At 49.9% G+C, this 17,098-nt stretch overlaps 1 protein-coding gene across 1 annotated transcript in view; it reads right to left on the bottom strand.

Annotated features, from left to right (window-relative positions):
* LOC138513460 (potassium voltage-gated channel subfamily A member 2-like) overlaps nucleotides 1–17,098 on the bottom strand; it is a 663,909-nt gene that overhangs the window by 172,471 nt on the left and 474,340 nt on the right. The gene's annotated exons all lie outside the window — the stretch shown is intronic.

The following is a 17,098-nucleotide window of genomic DNA, read 5'->3' as shown; positions in this document are numbered from 1 at the left end:
TGTATGTGTGTGTGTGTGTGTGTGTGTGTGTGTGTGTGCTCGCGCGCGCGCGCGAAAGTGTGTGTGTGATGAACACTAAGTATTGTGTGAACAACAGAAAGATACATGGAGCACCACCACAACATATATGTATGGGTTAAGTAGCTTCCCTTACGTTGACATGTTGGCTTGTGAGTAAAGTTATCATTTGTGACGCTCCCATGATATCATGTATGAGGTCAGGCACGGTACATTGTAAGGGCCGAGTTGTGCTTGCGCGACTCCATTGAACTGTTTTCTGCTTGGCACAAGAATATATAATCCCTCTTATGCGCAAAGTTCTGCCGTTTTACTGCGTTGGCTTTATCTCCTGCAACCAGATGGCAGGAATGAGGCTGAAAACTCAGTCTATGTTTAGAATTATTTTGAACATAACAAGAAATCGTGCTGCTATGTGTGAAGGCATGCAACAAAACATGACACCATTGAAATACATTCCACAGACATTGGCAGCCTGTTTTTTGCAGATTCGCTGTCACTGTCTTACAAGGGAAAATCGGGTAAACCAGCAACGTCAGTTTAAAGTGCAACCCATGCTTTTTAGGAAAATAATTGTACACTATGTTTAATGATTTAATACAATGCTAAAAAAAACTATCAGACATAAAGAGGATGTCATATTGTGTGTGTCTACATGCACTGAAAAGCTACCATTCAAGGTTCACGCCTGGGTTGTTTCATACATGTAATCCTTGTCTACTACTAAAGCATTAGGGCCTGTTTCAGAGCGCTTTATTGTGTTGGTGCAGAGCGCCATCTACATTAGCAGTCCTATGATGAAGGCCAGGGCATCTAAAACGCGTAAAGGACTCCTACAACACCATAGATCCAGGTGGCACCTACGAGGGCTTGTGTGGGGATAACGAGGAAAGTCTTTCCTGGGGTTTCCTGTGGCAGCTTGGCCATGTGTCCTTGCCCAGTGTGTAGACATGGCAAAAGGAAGCTTGCAATGTAGCCTTCCTATTGTCCCCATTCCAAGCTTGCTGATTGGCCAGGGGACTGCAAATGAACTGGAGACGGACAAAGAAGCATCGTGAAATACAGGTTTATGTTAGTGCTGAAAGCCTGTGTTCCACACTTTCTGAAGACATCACAGGGACCTGCAACGTACTGTACTAACAACGAGTGTAACCTTGTTGTATCCCATGTACTACACATGCCAATAACTTCTCAGAACCTTATCTGTATCTCTTGGACTATCTATGATTGTTATGGCTGGCGACTGTAACCTTGCTGAAACTTACAGGCCGATTCATGGAATCAACGTTCGCCGAAAAAACGGCGCACGTGTGCGAAAACGTGCGATTCGCAGTGAAATAGCGAAAATCGCAGTGCAAGTGCGATTATCGCAGTGCAAGTGCTATTATCGCACAGAAAACATTGCACATCAATTCATGGAAGTCCGTGCACGTGCAAAATTTGGGATGTGCGCTGAAAAAGTGCGAGGCGCACTCTGGCGCACGCTGGCGCACAGGTCATTCAACGCCGTGCGATAAGGCCACAGCGAATTCGCACATAGCGCGGCGCACATAACAAAAGTAGGCGTAACACGGGGCGTCACACGCAGAATGGGGAACAACTCGTGAAAATGTGGGCGTCACGGGGGAAGTACAGGAGGCAAGTGCGCAGAACGCCCACACGCTCGCCTACAACACGTATTCATGGAATCGAATAGGGAAAAACAGCGCATGGCCAAAGACGCGCACAGGCCCATACATGTCTGCCACATGAAAGCAGCCGGTAGCGTCCCTGTGCAGGTAAAAAATGTGCGCCAAAGTCCTACACGAGCAAGAAGGCCCACTCGCGATCGTGCCTGGGGGAGCGTGTGCGTGTATTACAGAGGTGCGCGAGAAGTTTCACACGCGATCGGGCCAAGGGGAGCGTGTGCATGTATTCCAGAGGCGCGCGAGAAGTTCCACACGCGATTGGCCTGGGCACGTGTATTCCAGAGGTGCGTGAGAAGTGTCACACGCAATTGGCCTGTGCACGTGTATTTCAGGGGTGCGCGAGAAGTTCCACACGCGATTGGCCTGGGGGAGCGTGTGCGTGTATTTCAGAGGTGCGCGAGAAGTTCCACACGCGATTGGCCTGGGCGCGTGTATTTCAGGGGTGCGCGAGAAGTTCCACACGCGATTGGCCTGGGCACGTGTATTCCAGAGGTGTGCGAGAAGTTTCACACGTGATTGGCCTGTGCGCGTGTATTTCAGGGGTGCGCGAGAAGTTCCACACGCGATCGGGCCTGGGGGAGTGTGTGCGTGTATTTCAGAGGTGCGCGAGAAGTTCCACACGCGATTGCCCTGGGCGCGTGTATCTCAAGGGTGCGCGAGAAGTCCCACACGCGATTTGCCTGGGCGCGTGTATTTCAGGGGTGCGCGGGAAGTTCCACACGCGATTGCCCTGGGCGCGTGTATTTCAGGGGTGCGCGGGAAGTTCCACACGCGATTGGCCTGGGCGCATGTATTTCAGAGGTGCGCGAGAGAATTTCCATACGCGATTGGCCTGGGCGCGTGTATTTCAGGGGTGCGCGAGAAGTTTCACACGCGATTGGCCTGGGCGCATGTATTTCAGGGGCTCGCGGGTGGTTTTACACGCGATCGGGCCTGGTGGAGCGGGGTACGTGTATTTCAGGGGCTCACGGGTGTTTTCACACGCGATCGGGCCTGGGGGAGCGGGGTCTGTGTATTTCAGGGGCTCGCGGGTGGTTTTACACGCGATCGGGCCTGGGGGAGCAGGGTACCACTCACCGTCTGCCTTGCGTGTAGAATAACGCGTAGCCAACACCCACCCGCTGTGAAGTAATAGCGTATGAACGCCCATGCGCGATACGTCACAGACACGCATACGCGCTAAGGGCCTTTGGTCCAATGGAATCGCGTATGCGTGCTGACGCGCTTACGCGCTAAGGGCCTTTCCTCGATTCACACGCTGACGTGCAGAATTTTCATGTGCCAAATCACTCCGTATCAAGCTGGCCACGCGTAAGCACATGGAAGACCACGCTCCTGCCCAAAAGGCCGAATTACTGCCCCCCAGAGCCCCCAGCAGCCTCCCACGAGCCATCTGCTGCTGCCTGCCTGCCTGCTGCCACCGTGCCCTACCATTTGGTGCCTGCACATCAGCCATCTGCAGGGGTCCAGTTGCTGTGTCCACCCCTGCTGGAACAGAACACTCCCGACTGGGATACCATTGCTCCACAGCCCAGCCCCAGGACCCAGTTGCCCACCCACGCCTGCCTCGGGGGTCGCCATGTCGGGGCAAACACCATCCGAGACCACTGGCGACCCCCAGCCAGAGGGGCAGAGGGCCACCAGCTTCAGTCAGAAGGAAGTTGGTGTCCTGGTGGAGCTTGCCCTGGGGCATTATGATGCCCTCTTCGGATCACCACGCGCCGACAAGGAAGGACGGGACAGGATCTGGGACGACTTTGTGGTTGCCGTTAACGCGGAGGGGGTGGTAACACGCAACATCAAGCAAGTCAAGAAGCGCTGGGAGGACTTCAGGTCCAGGACCCTCATAAAGGCCCGGCGCCTCGTGGAGGGGGCCGGGGCAGCATGAGGGTCCTGTAACGCTTACGCCCAGCACTCCATGCCTAGATCCTTGAGAGGCAGACCCGTCTGGAGTCGAGCGGTAAGTGGCCAAGCATTGCTGTGTGAGACAGGGCATGTTGCAGCGTGCTGGTTGTCTGATACTTGCCTGTATGTGTGACATAGGCCATGTACACGGGTGTGGGTGCAGGGACATCATGGTCATGCATGTGAGACCAGTAAGGTGTGAAGCACACGGTTGGTGTATGTGTTGAAATGTAACATGGGGAGCCCTATGCGGAATGGACACATGAGAGCATGTCAGTCTCTGTTCCTGGACATGGGTGTGGGTGAGGGATGGGTGTTGATGCCATGTACATGTATGGTGTCCATGTCTGTGTTTCTGACCTGCGTGTCTGTGACTTGTGCATGCCATGGATGCATGACACATGTCTGTGACAATGTTCAGATTCACTGATGCAGCCTAGTTATCCTTGCATCCACTGTGTCTGGGGTGTACGAGTCCAGATGGATGAAAGTACGTTGAAGTGTGTGCATGTGATAGGCATGACCCATGATGCATGTGAGTCCAAAAACAACATTGTATGATTCAAGAGTCCCTTGGACATGTTTGCTTATGTCCATAGCATGCACCATGCCTGTTACTGCATGTGTTTTGCCTGCACTGACCCATGTGTTGTGGAGGGACATGATGGAAGTGATCTTTGACAGTGCCACTCATCTGCTATTGCTTCCTGTCTAGGGGACCATTGTACAGTACCCTGATGCTTGTGTTCTATGTCTCCCTCTACAGAGCGCAAAGTGAAGAAGAGGGCGGAGACGGCGCTGTGGAGCTAAGCGGCGGGGATGCCCCCACGGCTGCAGCGGAAGGGGTGGGTGAGCCCCCCACAGGGGCTTGCAACGGCGGAAGACGGTGTGGAGCCATCCAGGTTGGTGGTTTCCACAGAGGAGGAGGAGGCCGCTACTGAGCCGCACATGGGGCCTGGTGGGGGCATCCCTGCTGGTGCAAGAGGTGCAGTCCAGGGGCAGGGGCAGGAGGCAGCACAGGTCGCCGTGGAGGTGCCTGAGCATGTCACTGGCCCTGACACTGTGACTGCACCACCATGCACCAGCTGGGATGCCCCATCCCAGGCCCGTCCGCAGGTAGGGGGGATGTCCATGTCATCTGACTCCCCTCCACCTGCGGACGAGGGGACCCGTGGCCATATAGAGAAGGTCCTGATTGGTGTCGCGTTGCGCACGGCTGTCATTTGTGATGAGGTGCGTGCTTCCCAGGGGGAGCACGCACGTCTTCACGAAGAGCACCATGCCAACGTGGCCCAGTTGGAAGCGGTCATGGTCGGGGGTCTCGTACATGTGTCGGGCACTCTGGTGACCCTCTCCTCCTCTGTGGAGGCTATGCGCCAGTCGTACTCCATGTCGTCTTCCAGCCCAGATGCCACCAGGGCCCCCTGTGGACCTACCCCGACCAATGCAGCCAGCTCGGTGGGGATCCCATCCCTGCCACAGTCGGGAGTCGGAGGTCCAGCAGGGGTGGACACACCAGCAAATGGACCTCAGCAGATGGAGGATGTGACGGCATCATCGGGCAGGGCACGTGCACGACGGCATCTGTGGTTTCCATCAGCCTGGATGCCGTCGTGCTGGCACAGGCAGTTGCGTCGGAGGCAGCGGCAGGCTCGACGTGGGAGGCATCATGGCTCGGGGCCATCAACATCAGGGGTGCAGGCATCTGCCGGAAGGCAGGAGAACCCTGGAATGGGAGTGGCTTCCGTGTGGGAGCGGTTGGGCCAGCAGATAGGTGCGGAGCGGCAGCGGGCAGCGGAGGAACGGCTCACAATGGTCAGGGCGGAGAACTCCATGCGGAGGGCCCTGAGGCGCGCCGAGTGCCTCGAGGCAATCCGCAGGGGGTTGGAGGTGGACATGTCGACGGCCCTGCAGACCCTCGGGGCCATGGATGAGGACCGCCTCCGGGACATTGAGCAGGAGTTTGATGATGCCCTGGCCCGGGACATCCAAAAGTGAGCCGTCAGACTAGCCCGCTGCCCTTGTACATAGTTATGTAGGGAGTGTTAGGTTTCCTTTTTTTTTAATTTATTTTGGACCTTTTGGACATTGGCCACATTTTTGTATATAGTTTATTTTATTAGTTAGTGGTGTTAGATAGGTTTCATTTCTTTTGTTGGGATAATGGACCCTGGCTTGTTCGTCTGTACATAGTTCACTGTTGGATTTAATTTTTCTTTCACAATTTACCCATGGAGCAATGGCTTTCAATTATTATTTCCCATTGGATTTACTTTTGTGGACAGTGACTTTGGACACCATTACTTTGGATTATGATTTTTGGTTTTGCTTTTTTTCACAGACATGCTTCTTTTCATTTTTGTACATTCCCATTTCAGTTTCTTTATTTTTGAATCTATTTATGTTTCCTTTAATACATATTTTTTTATCTAACTTCAATGTGTAGTATCATCTCATTGGTTTCATGCATATCATGATATGGGTTTTGAGATTCACTGACACCCATTGGGTGTATGTGAGGGACATGTGTTTGTTTCGAAACTTGCAATTGGTGTTCTGTCATGTAATTGCCATTTCTGAGTGGGTGGATGCAATACTCGGGTGGGTGTTTTGCATTTGGAGGCTGACCATAGGGACCAGGGATCTAGATTGTGATGACATGTTGGCTGGGGAACATGAGTTGGACATGGGTGGGGGCCTGCTGGCAGGTCCCCAAAGTGCTGGGGGGTGGGGGTGGTGGGGACATGAGTGGGACATGAGTGGGGGCCTGCTGGCAGGTTCCCCGCAATGCTGGGTGTGGGGGTGCAAGGGGACATGAGTGGGGGCCTGCTTGCAGGTGCCCCGCAATGCTGGGGGTGGGGGTGCAAGGGGACATGAGTGGGACATGAGTGGGACATGAGTGGGGGCCTGCTGGCAGGTGCCCTGCAATGCTGGGGGTGGGGGTGCAAGGGGACATGAGTGGGACATGAGTGGGGGCCTGCTGGCAGGTGCCCCGCAATTCTGGGGGTGGGGGTGCAAGGGGACATGAGTTGGTGATCATTAGTGCCTTTGCTGGGGGGCATGCCCATGTTGGGTGGGCTGCCTGCGGGACATGACCAGGGATGCAGGGTAGTCCCCTGTGGTGTGGGCTGCCTGCAGGGGCCGTGGAGGGTGTACAGGGAACACCTGGGAGGACCCACTCTGCCAAATCACATGTAGGACTCCCCGGCACCCCTGAAATACACGTACCCTGCTGAAATCGCGTGTAAAACTTTCCGTGCACCCCTGGAATACACGCACATGCTCCCCCAGGCCAGATCGCGTGTGTAACTTCACGCGCACCTCTGATATACACGCACACGCTCCCCCAGGCCAGATCGCGTGTAAAACTTCGCGCGCACCCCTGAAATACAGGTGCCCAGGCCAATCGCGTGTGGAACTTCTCACGCACCTCTGAAATACACGCGCCCAGGCCAATCGCGTGTGGAACTTCTCGCGCACCCCTGAAATACACGCGCCCAGGCCAATCGCGTGTGGAACTTCTCGCGCACCTCTGAAATACACGCGCCCAGGCCAATCGCGTGCGGAACTTCTCGCACACCTCTGAAATACACGCGCCCAGGGCAATCGCGTACGGAACTTCCCACGCACCCCTGAAATACACGCGCCCAGGCCAATCGCGTGCGGAACTTCCCGCGCACCCCTGAAATACACGCGCCCAGGCCAATCGCGTGCGGAACTTCCCGCGCACCCCTGAAATACACGCGCCCAGGGCAATCGCGTGCGAAACTTCCCGCGCACCCCTGAAATACACGCGCCCAGGGCAATCGCGTGTGGAACTTCCCGCGCACCCCTGAAATACACGCGCCCAGGCCAATCGCGTGTGGAACTTCCCACGCACCCCTGAAATACACGCGCCCAGGGCAATCGCTTGTGGAACTTCCCGCGCACCCCTGAAATACACGCGCCCAGGGCAATCGCGTGTGGAACTTCCCGCGCACTCCTGAAATACACGCTCCCAGGCCATTCGTGTGTGGAACTTCTTGCGCACCCTGAAATACACGCACCCAGGCCATTCGCGTGTAATACTTCTCGCGCACCCCTGAAATACACCACACGCTCCCCCAGGCCAGATCGCGTGTGAAACTTCTCGCGCACGCGTGTTCCCGACACCCGTAATATGCGTTCCCCGCTTTGCGTTTGCTGTTTGCCAGTCCGGTAAACTGGTACAGGGTTCGCATAGCCCTTTGCGATGGTTTTGCGATCTTGATGGCTTTTCCTTGCGCGAGGGCGTTCTTGGGGGCGTAACTGCCGCTGCTGCAGGGTCGCTGCGCCACTCTGCGCCACATCTGCTTTTGGAGGTGAGAATCCATGGATACGCTGTGCGCGGAAATTGATTTTATCGCACGCGGCTGGCGCAGACGATCGCATGGGCACGCTGTGCGCCAGTTGCGTGTGACACTTTTGAGAGGAATTACATGAATCGGCCTCTAAGTTTTCTTGTAACCAGCGCCCAGATGGCCCCGGGTTCGGCGTGTTTTATAAATAAATCATATCCTATCTTTTATAACCCCCTCTATAAATCAGGCATGTGCATTTCAGAGCAATTCAAAATGTAAGCTTATTTTTCTAACATATCCATTTCAGTGCACAACATGTGTTTGTATGCAGGCAATATGTCCGTTTCATGACACCATCATTCTTTTGTGTCATTAAATACATCTTTCCAAACTTTCCTCATTATTGCTTCATACCAGGGGGTGTGAAGCTCAATTGGATAACATCCAGTCTGGAATCAAAAGCACTGCTTGTGGGCCACACACTTGGATCCAAGAAAATGAAAAGCATAATGATACACAGTGGTGGCGAGTGGATTTTCAAAGTGATTACTGCAAGCAAAGTGAGCCAATCTGAAACCACTCTAGAAGGTTTCGACCATATTTGCTTCCAGAGAATAAAAACTAAAATAATAATTGGTCGAAAGGGTGCAGCATTCAGCAAAAATTCAGGAGAAATCGGATTTCATTTTTAAAACATGTTTGGAGTGCAACACATGAAATATTGAAATACTATTTGTGCCAGATCGGAGTATACCCCGTTCACCGAATCCAATTTCACCTAATCAGAAATCCTTGCATTTCTTTTTCTTCGAATTGGTTAGTTAAGTAGGTGAATTATAAAACATAGATGGGGATGTGGATAGGGGATAGCATAAGGTAAACAGAAGGGGAAGGGTGAGGAGGGTCTCCCCTGCATAATATAAAATAAATTCTGGAGAAACAAACATTCCAAGATTTCATCTTTAGGTGTAGTGGATTCGGTGAAATCACAGAGATCCGTGCCAGATTACCAAACGTGCACCACGGCATTCCATTGCAGCAAATCAGGTCTGCGACCATCAAACATCGTGGGCTCCATATAAACAATGGATGCAAAGTAGATACATCTATATCTGAGCCATGTAATCACTGAAGTAGGGCCCGATATAGTTACCACTACCACACTTGGGAAACTATTGGTCGAAAATACACCATCTTAAAATAATGAAGGGTTTGGAAGAGCTGTAGCTCAAGCTGCAGCATTCATTACATTTTGTGGAGCAGGGTTATGATTTGAGTTGTTCAAGCAAAGTTACCTTATTAAGCACTTTTTAGAACTAAGGGTTCAACATGTCACTGCACTGGCAATGTTGCATTGGATTCACTAAAGAGCATGAGCTAGCGTTTGAACACTGATTGTGGCTTTACCCTTGTTTCAGACATTTAACATATTTCAGGACTAGTTTTCTTATAAGTGCTGGTCCCGGACACCAGTGATCTTTATACAGAATTATTGTGGGTCTATTTGAGCTCAGAATAATGGCATTCACTATAATTGGTGCCAAATGTGCATGGGGTGGCTACAGAAACAAATAACACTTGGCTATGTCTTGAAAAGAAAACAGCTGCTTATTGGTAGTGTGACTATTTCTTTTTTTGAAAATATATTTTATTATCATAGCATATGACATTTTCCATAGCATCAGTTCAGAAGTACAACATGCAGAGTCAGTCAGATACAGGAGGGATATTATAACAGACTCTTGAGGAGTCACGATCAACATACAGGGTTATCATCATACAACCAATCTGGAGGCAAGAGCCTAGAGTCATTCTCTTTATATCTAGACTTACTCTTGAGATAAAATCTGACTAAATAAAAATTGCTTAAAATCTGCCCAGATATCCCTGGAGAGACGTGTAACAGGGGTTGTTGCTATCAACGTCACTTCCACATTGTGTGGCCACATCATATGCGACAGCCATTGTTGCTTATCTAGGCCCTTGTGTTGCGTCCACCCGTGCAGCACACATCTCTTAGCTAATAGAAAGATGAGGCTTAAGAATGCATACATGAGTTTAGAGACCTTGCCAAATTGACTAAATAAACCAACACTCGGCATCACCTGGAGATGAATGCCGGTGACAGTTTCCAATGTAATATACACATCCCTCCCGAAAGACTTAATTGGCTTCATTCGACATACACCTGGCCAAGTGCCCTCAGAATCTCACCCATAGAGCCATAGCCTGGCGGGAGTATATTGCCATCTATTTAGTATTTTCAGTTGGATCATTCGGAACTTCGAGTTGAAAGAAGCCTATCGGGTCAACTTTCACATTTCCTGCCACATGCCATCCGTAATATCAGTGTTTGGACCTCTGGCCCATTTCTCTCACGGTTTGGATGTCGCCAGCGGAATGTGCTCCGAGAGCATTTTATATAACATGGACTTATCTTTTTACAACCTTCTACACCGGTTCATCAGGGAACGTCGCCACTGTGACTGGAACGCTGGTCGAAGTCTATAATATTGCAATCTTTACACAGGCACCATGCATGTACCCCTTCCAAATTCATAGTCATCCACGAACATCCCATCATTATGCATGTGGCCAAGTGTCATGACGTGCAATCCGGACCAGGTTCTACTGATCCATAAATCAGGTGTAGGGCGGAGGGCTGAGCACCCCTGAATGGGAAGGTTTGCACCGTATGGGCGTTCATCCTGCATCCATTAGAACATTTTCTTACCAGCCAAGTTTGCCGCCCTGACCGGGTCATACAAGCAATCATTGGCGATCGTCAAGGTCAGTAGAGATTACTTTATATCTCCATCACCAGCAGCTCAACGTTCTAGTTTCCTTTCTCATATCTTATAGTAAGAGCTTGCCATTTCATTCGAACAGCCCCGCAGTGTCACGTACATTTTAATATTACTGAATCCCCACCTTGAAGAAGGGTCTCCCTGGCCATATGTGTATATTTTGGAAGATATAATACAATTTTGGGAGTATTACTTCTTCGGTAAAGGGATCTTCCCCACCACCGTGATTGGTAACCGCTCCCATCTGTCCAGTTTAGTGGTAAGGAGTCAGAGGAAGGTGTCATCATTTTCACTGTATAGCGAGTCCCAAGACCTGGAAATCTTATCCTCCAGGTACACTAGCCATGCAAATTACCCTGCATTTGGTGGTCGAGGCGAGGCCTCTGTGTGGGGGAACAGTTTTGATTTGGCTTTATTAATATGCAATCCAGAGTATATCCCACATTTAGCATTTCATGCATTACCAGTTCCAGATTCACATGTGGGTCCCTAATAAATGAAAAGACAGCATAAAGTGATATTTAATCCGGAGGGCCATTATCCTGATTCCCTTGCATTTGTGTTTAAGGCTTATCAGATCTGCAAGTGGTCCCGTTGCTATCGCAAATAGAAGGGGTGATAACGGACATCCTTGTCTGGTGCCCCTCTCTATTATTATTGGGTCATCCATTTTCCCATTAGTTCATACCCTGGCCTGTGGAGATGTACACAGTAAGCGTATGTATCCTACAAATTGAGAGCCAAATCCGCATTGCTCAAGCACGGCATATAGGTACCTCCAGGATAATTGCCGTCTGGGTATTCAATGTGGCGGCAACTGCCTGTACCTCTGGGTCTATTTGTGCCATAATGTCGAGCAACCTGCAGATGTTTAGAATGGTGGAGCAGCCCGGAATGAACGCTGATTGGTCGGTGTGAATTATGTACTGCATAAAGGGAATTAGCCTCATAGCCAGAATTTTGAAAAAGACTTTCATGTCCACATTGATTAGTGAAAGGGGTCAGTAGGAGCCGCATTCGTCTTGGGGTTTACCAGGTTTCGGCAGAACTGTAATAACGGCCACATGTAATGATAACGGAAGTATCTGCTTGTCTAATGATTCTTCCCACATTTTCAATTTTGGGCTTATACTGCTTGTACAACTCAGAATTAATCCCATTCGGTCCCGGGGCTTTCCCCGATGGTATGGTGTTGATTGCACTTAATATCTCTTCTAAGGATATGGGCTGATCTAGCTGGGTGCGGGTATCAATAGATATTTGAGTCAAGGGCAATTCATCAAGGAATTCATGAATGTCTACCTATGCACATGATTCACTTTGTGCAAACAGCCTGGAATAAAAGGTTTCAAACATTGTATTTATCTCTTTGCTGGTAAAACTGTCAGGCCCACCTCATTCTGTATGTGTGAAATACTGTGTCCTCCTCTTTCTTGCATTGCTAAACGATCCAAAGTTTTACCTGGCTTTTCTCTTTCCCCATATCGCCAGACAGCTGCCAGACTCCCCAAGAATGTCAGCTCTGTATCAGCATTGGCTTGAAACTCCCCTATTGCATCTTTAATTTTATCCAGCTATGCTGTGATTGTGTTAGCTGGGAATGTCAGCTCCAGCCTCTGCAATCCCTCCACACTTTTATGGATGTCTCTACTAATAGTGGGAAGAACCCCAAATTCAGTTGATATGGCCACCCCTCTGACATATGATTTCAATTCTTGCCATTGAGAGGCAGTTTCTTTCACTGTGCACATGACTTATTATTTCTTTTTTTTAAAAACTTTTGTTTATTGGCAGAAAGTTAAGACAGGTATAGCACCGTTTTTTTACAGAGATAAACAGAAATCCCCATAGCCCAGTTGGGCATTATAACATACATTTTAAGATAGGTCCCAAATGGGGGGGGACATTGACAACCCCAGGGTAGGCAAGGTGTCCAGTATTTATGGCAATGCGTCGGGCGGACCCGACAGGGGGGGGGTGCGTCTCCACTCCACCACATCTCTATTGTTCAGATAAGTGCAGAATTCCGTCCATACATTCTTTGGACGTGATGGCGTGGGCAGGGATCCGATGTACTCCTCCTCACAGGTTTGCACCCAGGTGATGGCCTTCAACCACATATCAAAGGTGGGGGGAGAGCAACGTTTCCATCTTTGCAAAATACATCTTTTAGCAACAATAGCACATACATTCAGAAATTTTGAATTTTTTTTTGCATTATCTCCGGACCAAATTCCAAACAATAGGGCCAGCGGGACGAGGTCTATTGGGGACCCCACTATCTATGTGAGCGCTCTCGCCACCTCCAGCCAGAACTCCCCGAGCGCAGAGCAGGACCAAAACATGTGCATATGATCAGCCTCTTCAGAGTTGCATTTAGGGCACTTGCGGGTGGGGGAGCGTGTGAAGTTCACTACCCTATACGGTGTGTAATAAAGTCTGTTGAGTAATTTATATTGTATACAGCGGAATCTAGCGCTAAGTGAAACTTTACGCGTATGTGCACACATTTTGCCCCACATGCTATCAGTGATTTCCATCTCCAGCTCTCTGGCCCAAGCTTCCTGTGGTTTGAGGGACGTGTTCTCTCGTTTTGTTAGTTGCATTTTATACAAGGAGGACACTATGCCCCAGCTGCCATTGGAGTTTGTTATGTATTGGAGTTCGGGCGAGTCTGGGGGCTCGTTTGGGTAGGACGGCCATATTGTGTGAACCGCCGCTCTAAGCCTAAAGTATTGCAGTAGCTCAAGCGCAGAGTTGTAATGCTCGGGCCACCATGTTTGGGGGGTGATGAATTTACCATCTGGGAATAGGTCTGTCAGTGCACGATATCCCAAGGCCTCCCAGCGTTGGATAAACAGATGATCGTGTGTGGGGGAGAGTCCTGGCAACTGTCGTAAGGGTAGCCATTTATAGTATAGGTGATGGCCTTGTGTCGGATTCAAGATCATATTCCATGCTCTGATTGTTGTGGCCACAGGGTCTGCAGGGGCGTCTGTCTGGAACGTATGATGTAGTAGCAGAGTCATAATGTTAGTCCCGTCCCCCGCCAGTCTCTCCAATTTGACGTGTGGAGGTGAGTTTAGGTGTGTATACCAGTGTCTGGCGTGTAGGGCCTGTGCCGCAACCCAGTACAGGGTTAGATTAGGGGCTGAGAAACCCCCTTTCTCATAGGAAGGGGTCATATGTAGCCAGTTTTTGCGGACTGCCCCGGAATTCCAGAGGAATTGGGTGAACATCACGTGGATTCTCCTAAAATATTGCTTCCCGGCCACACTGGAACATTAGCAAAGATGTATAGGAGCTTAGGGACCGCAATCATTTTGACTAGTGATAGCCTACCTGCCATGGACAGAGTGAGGTTGCGCCATTTGAGCATCTTGGATTCAATATGCTGTGCCGTTGTATCATAATTATTCGCCAGAAAGGAGGTTTTGGTTAGTGAAACTTGTACCCCTAAGTACTTGATACCTCCTGGGGACCAACGCAGGGGAAATTCACACGTAGGTTGTTGGGTTGCCACAGTGAGAGGGAATATCTCAGATTTAGAGTAGTTAATGGTAAAGCCAGAGAACGTTCCTATTTTGGTTATGTCTCGGATGATCGGGTCAAGATGTGTGGAAGGGTCCCTGACATATAGGAGTATGTCATCAGCATATAATGAGATAATTTCCGGCGTGTCCTTTAGGCGAATACCTTTGCAGGTATGTCGGTCTCTAATGTGGTCTGCCATGGGCTCGATGGCGAGCGCAAAGAGGATGGGGGAGAACGGGCATCCCTGACGGGTGCCCCTGTATAGCGCAAAAGGGGAGGAGACGATGGAATTGACAAGCACCCTGGCCCTTGGATCAGCATATAGCAATTTTATGTAGGAAATCATGTTCAGACCTATTCCCATTTTTCCCAGCACGGCCCATAAGTAATTCCAGGAGACCATGTCAAACGCCTTCTGGGCGTCTAGTGTGACCGCCACTGCATCCGCCTTCGGGTCGATTCTGGACATTACATTGAATAATCGGCGGATATTAAGTGCAGTAGAGCGGCCTGGAACAAATCCACTTTAGTCAGCATGAACCAGATGGGGCATAAATGGGAGGAATCTATTCGCAATTATTTTGGCAAAGATTTTCATGTCTGTGTTAATGAGCGATACGGGCCTATAAGAACCACATTCAACTGGGGGCTTCCCGGTTTGGGGAGAACAGTGATTAGGGCTTCTCCTGGCCCTCCATAGGTGTCATGGTGCTCGCAGCCCGTACGGGGGGAGGGCCGGAGTGACCCCCGTGTCCAGTGGCCCAGGCCACCCCCGATGGCGTCGGGCACCGCCGCCTCCAAGCGAGCAGAGCGGAGAATGGCAAGCGCCGCCAGGGCCAAAGACCCGGGTCAGAGCACAGAACACTGCAGACCGCCGCCGCGCCCAGGAAGAACCAGCAGGTAGTGTTGGGGCGGAGGGCGGGAGTGAGCAGTAGCAGCCTCAGAGGTGAAGCCGGGCCCACAGGCGCCCAGCGAGGCAGCAGAGGGCCGGGGGCACGCTACCCCACCCCCCGGGCACTCACCGTGTCCGCCCGCGACCGGCAGGGCTCGTGGCAGTAGATCAGCGGCATCCACACTGGCGCTTCAGGCCCGCAGCAGGGTCCCCGTCCCACGGAGGCTGCACACCAGGAGGCCCGGCGCAGATCAGGCCTCCGGCCGGGTGTGACGCACCCCGGCCGCCAATGCATGCCTGCCCTCAGAGGTCTAGGAGTAGGGCCCAGCGAGCGCACAGGGCCGGCGAGCGAAGTAGCGCATATGTCGGCCGCCGCTGAGTCTTGGGTGGCGGTTTTGGCACTGTATACGTCCCGCAGCTAGGAGAATCCGTTGATGTGGTTCTCAAGGGTAAAGATGAGCGGATTCTGCCGTTACTCGCAGGTGAAGCTCTGTGGGTAGCGGAGCTCTGTAGCTAGGCGGTCATCTTGTCGGCTGCTCAACAGCGCCCCCCATGACTGATTATTTCTATGTATATTTTCAGTTAGTTACATTTGTGCATGTCATTGCATTATTTACTTTGCATACATATCCCATTCATTTAAGCAACTTTGCTTTTAGTGATGTGGTGCCCTCAGACAATTGACAGGGAATTGGCTATTGGTTACAGTGCCTCTCTCTCTCTTTAGGGAAACATTGTTCAGAAGAATGTTTACTGACACGGGAGAGCAATGAGCACTGTCCATATGGAGGGCTTGTCAAAGGGTCTTGCGGGACCATATCTGGCCTACAGGCCTTATGTTTGAGACCTTTGCTTTAACCACTAAAACAGCACTAGCAACCGATTATTTGTGAATCAATACCACAGCCTTATATGCCAAACATCTCTTGCTTTTATTTTTTATTTTATTACTGTATTGTACAGTTAGCGAATGTCAACCTTTAATACAACTCAGGGCCAATCATAAAAAAATCAAATTCCACTAAAAAAAAACACAATATGCGCAGCAATAAAATAGAGGGTAATAAACAGCATATACAATTGCCTAAATCACTGTACATATGCAGAAAATATAACTGGTAACTATATCACAGTCTCCTCATGGCAATATTTCCAATATAATTGCTATCTTCCGCGAGAAGATGGTGAAAAATATAATGGACGCTTCCTGGTTTCCCCTCATAAACATGCCCCACAGGCCTTCTGCCGAGGCCATCCCCATTAGACCTGCTGCTTTTAAGGCACTCAACCGAAGATTCTGTTTTTCTAAAAGGTATTTTTAATGTTCTCAACTATCATTCTCCATTCATTTATTTTTAATGTCAGTGCTCCTTTTCATTTGTATTAATATCATATCAAATTTTTGTGCATGTTTAATCACTGCATAGTTGTTTTTAAATCCATGTGTGTAATTAAAAAGCCCACGCAAATGTATTCAGAGAAATTCCAGATCTCATACCTTTGAGGTGATTTGGCAGAAATAAAATGTGCACTTGTGTATAGGTGTGTTATAGACGCCATATCATATCATATCATATCATACTAATCTACTTTTTACATTTGGGTAAAGAGATTTTGGTGAATTTGGACTAGAGCTGTGGCGAGGGAGGTAGGATTCAGTTGAGGGAGGGGTAGACAAGTGAAATAGAATACGCCATCTTTTTAAGACTAATAAGGTGAAGAAAATCCAAGTGAAAACATTGCATGAAATATACACACTTCTCATTTCGTTTCAATGATCAGTGAGGAGGATTATCTCCCTGAACTGGTTGTAGGCAAGCAGGAGATTACATCCATTGACTGCAAATACGTGTTATGTTTTTTTGTGATGCAACGCATATACAAATTGCATACAGAAAATCCTAGAATAATTTGGAGACACAGAATTACTCTCAG

This window comes from Ambystoma mexicanum, chromosome 12 (assembly GCF_040938575.1).
Source record: "Ambystoma mexicanum isolate Mex_15411 chromosome 12, UKY_AmexF1_1, whole genome shotgun sequence".
NCBI lineage: Eukaryota > Metazoa > Chordata > Amphibia > Caudata > Ambystomatidae > Ambystoma > Ambystoma mexicanum.
This window is presented reverse-complemented; position numbering and strand designations above follow the sequence as displayed.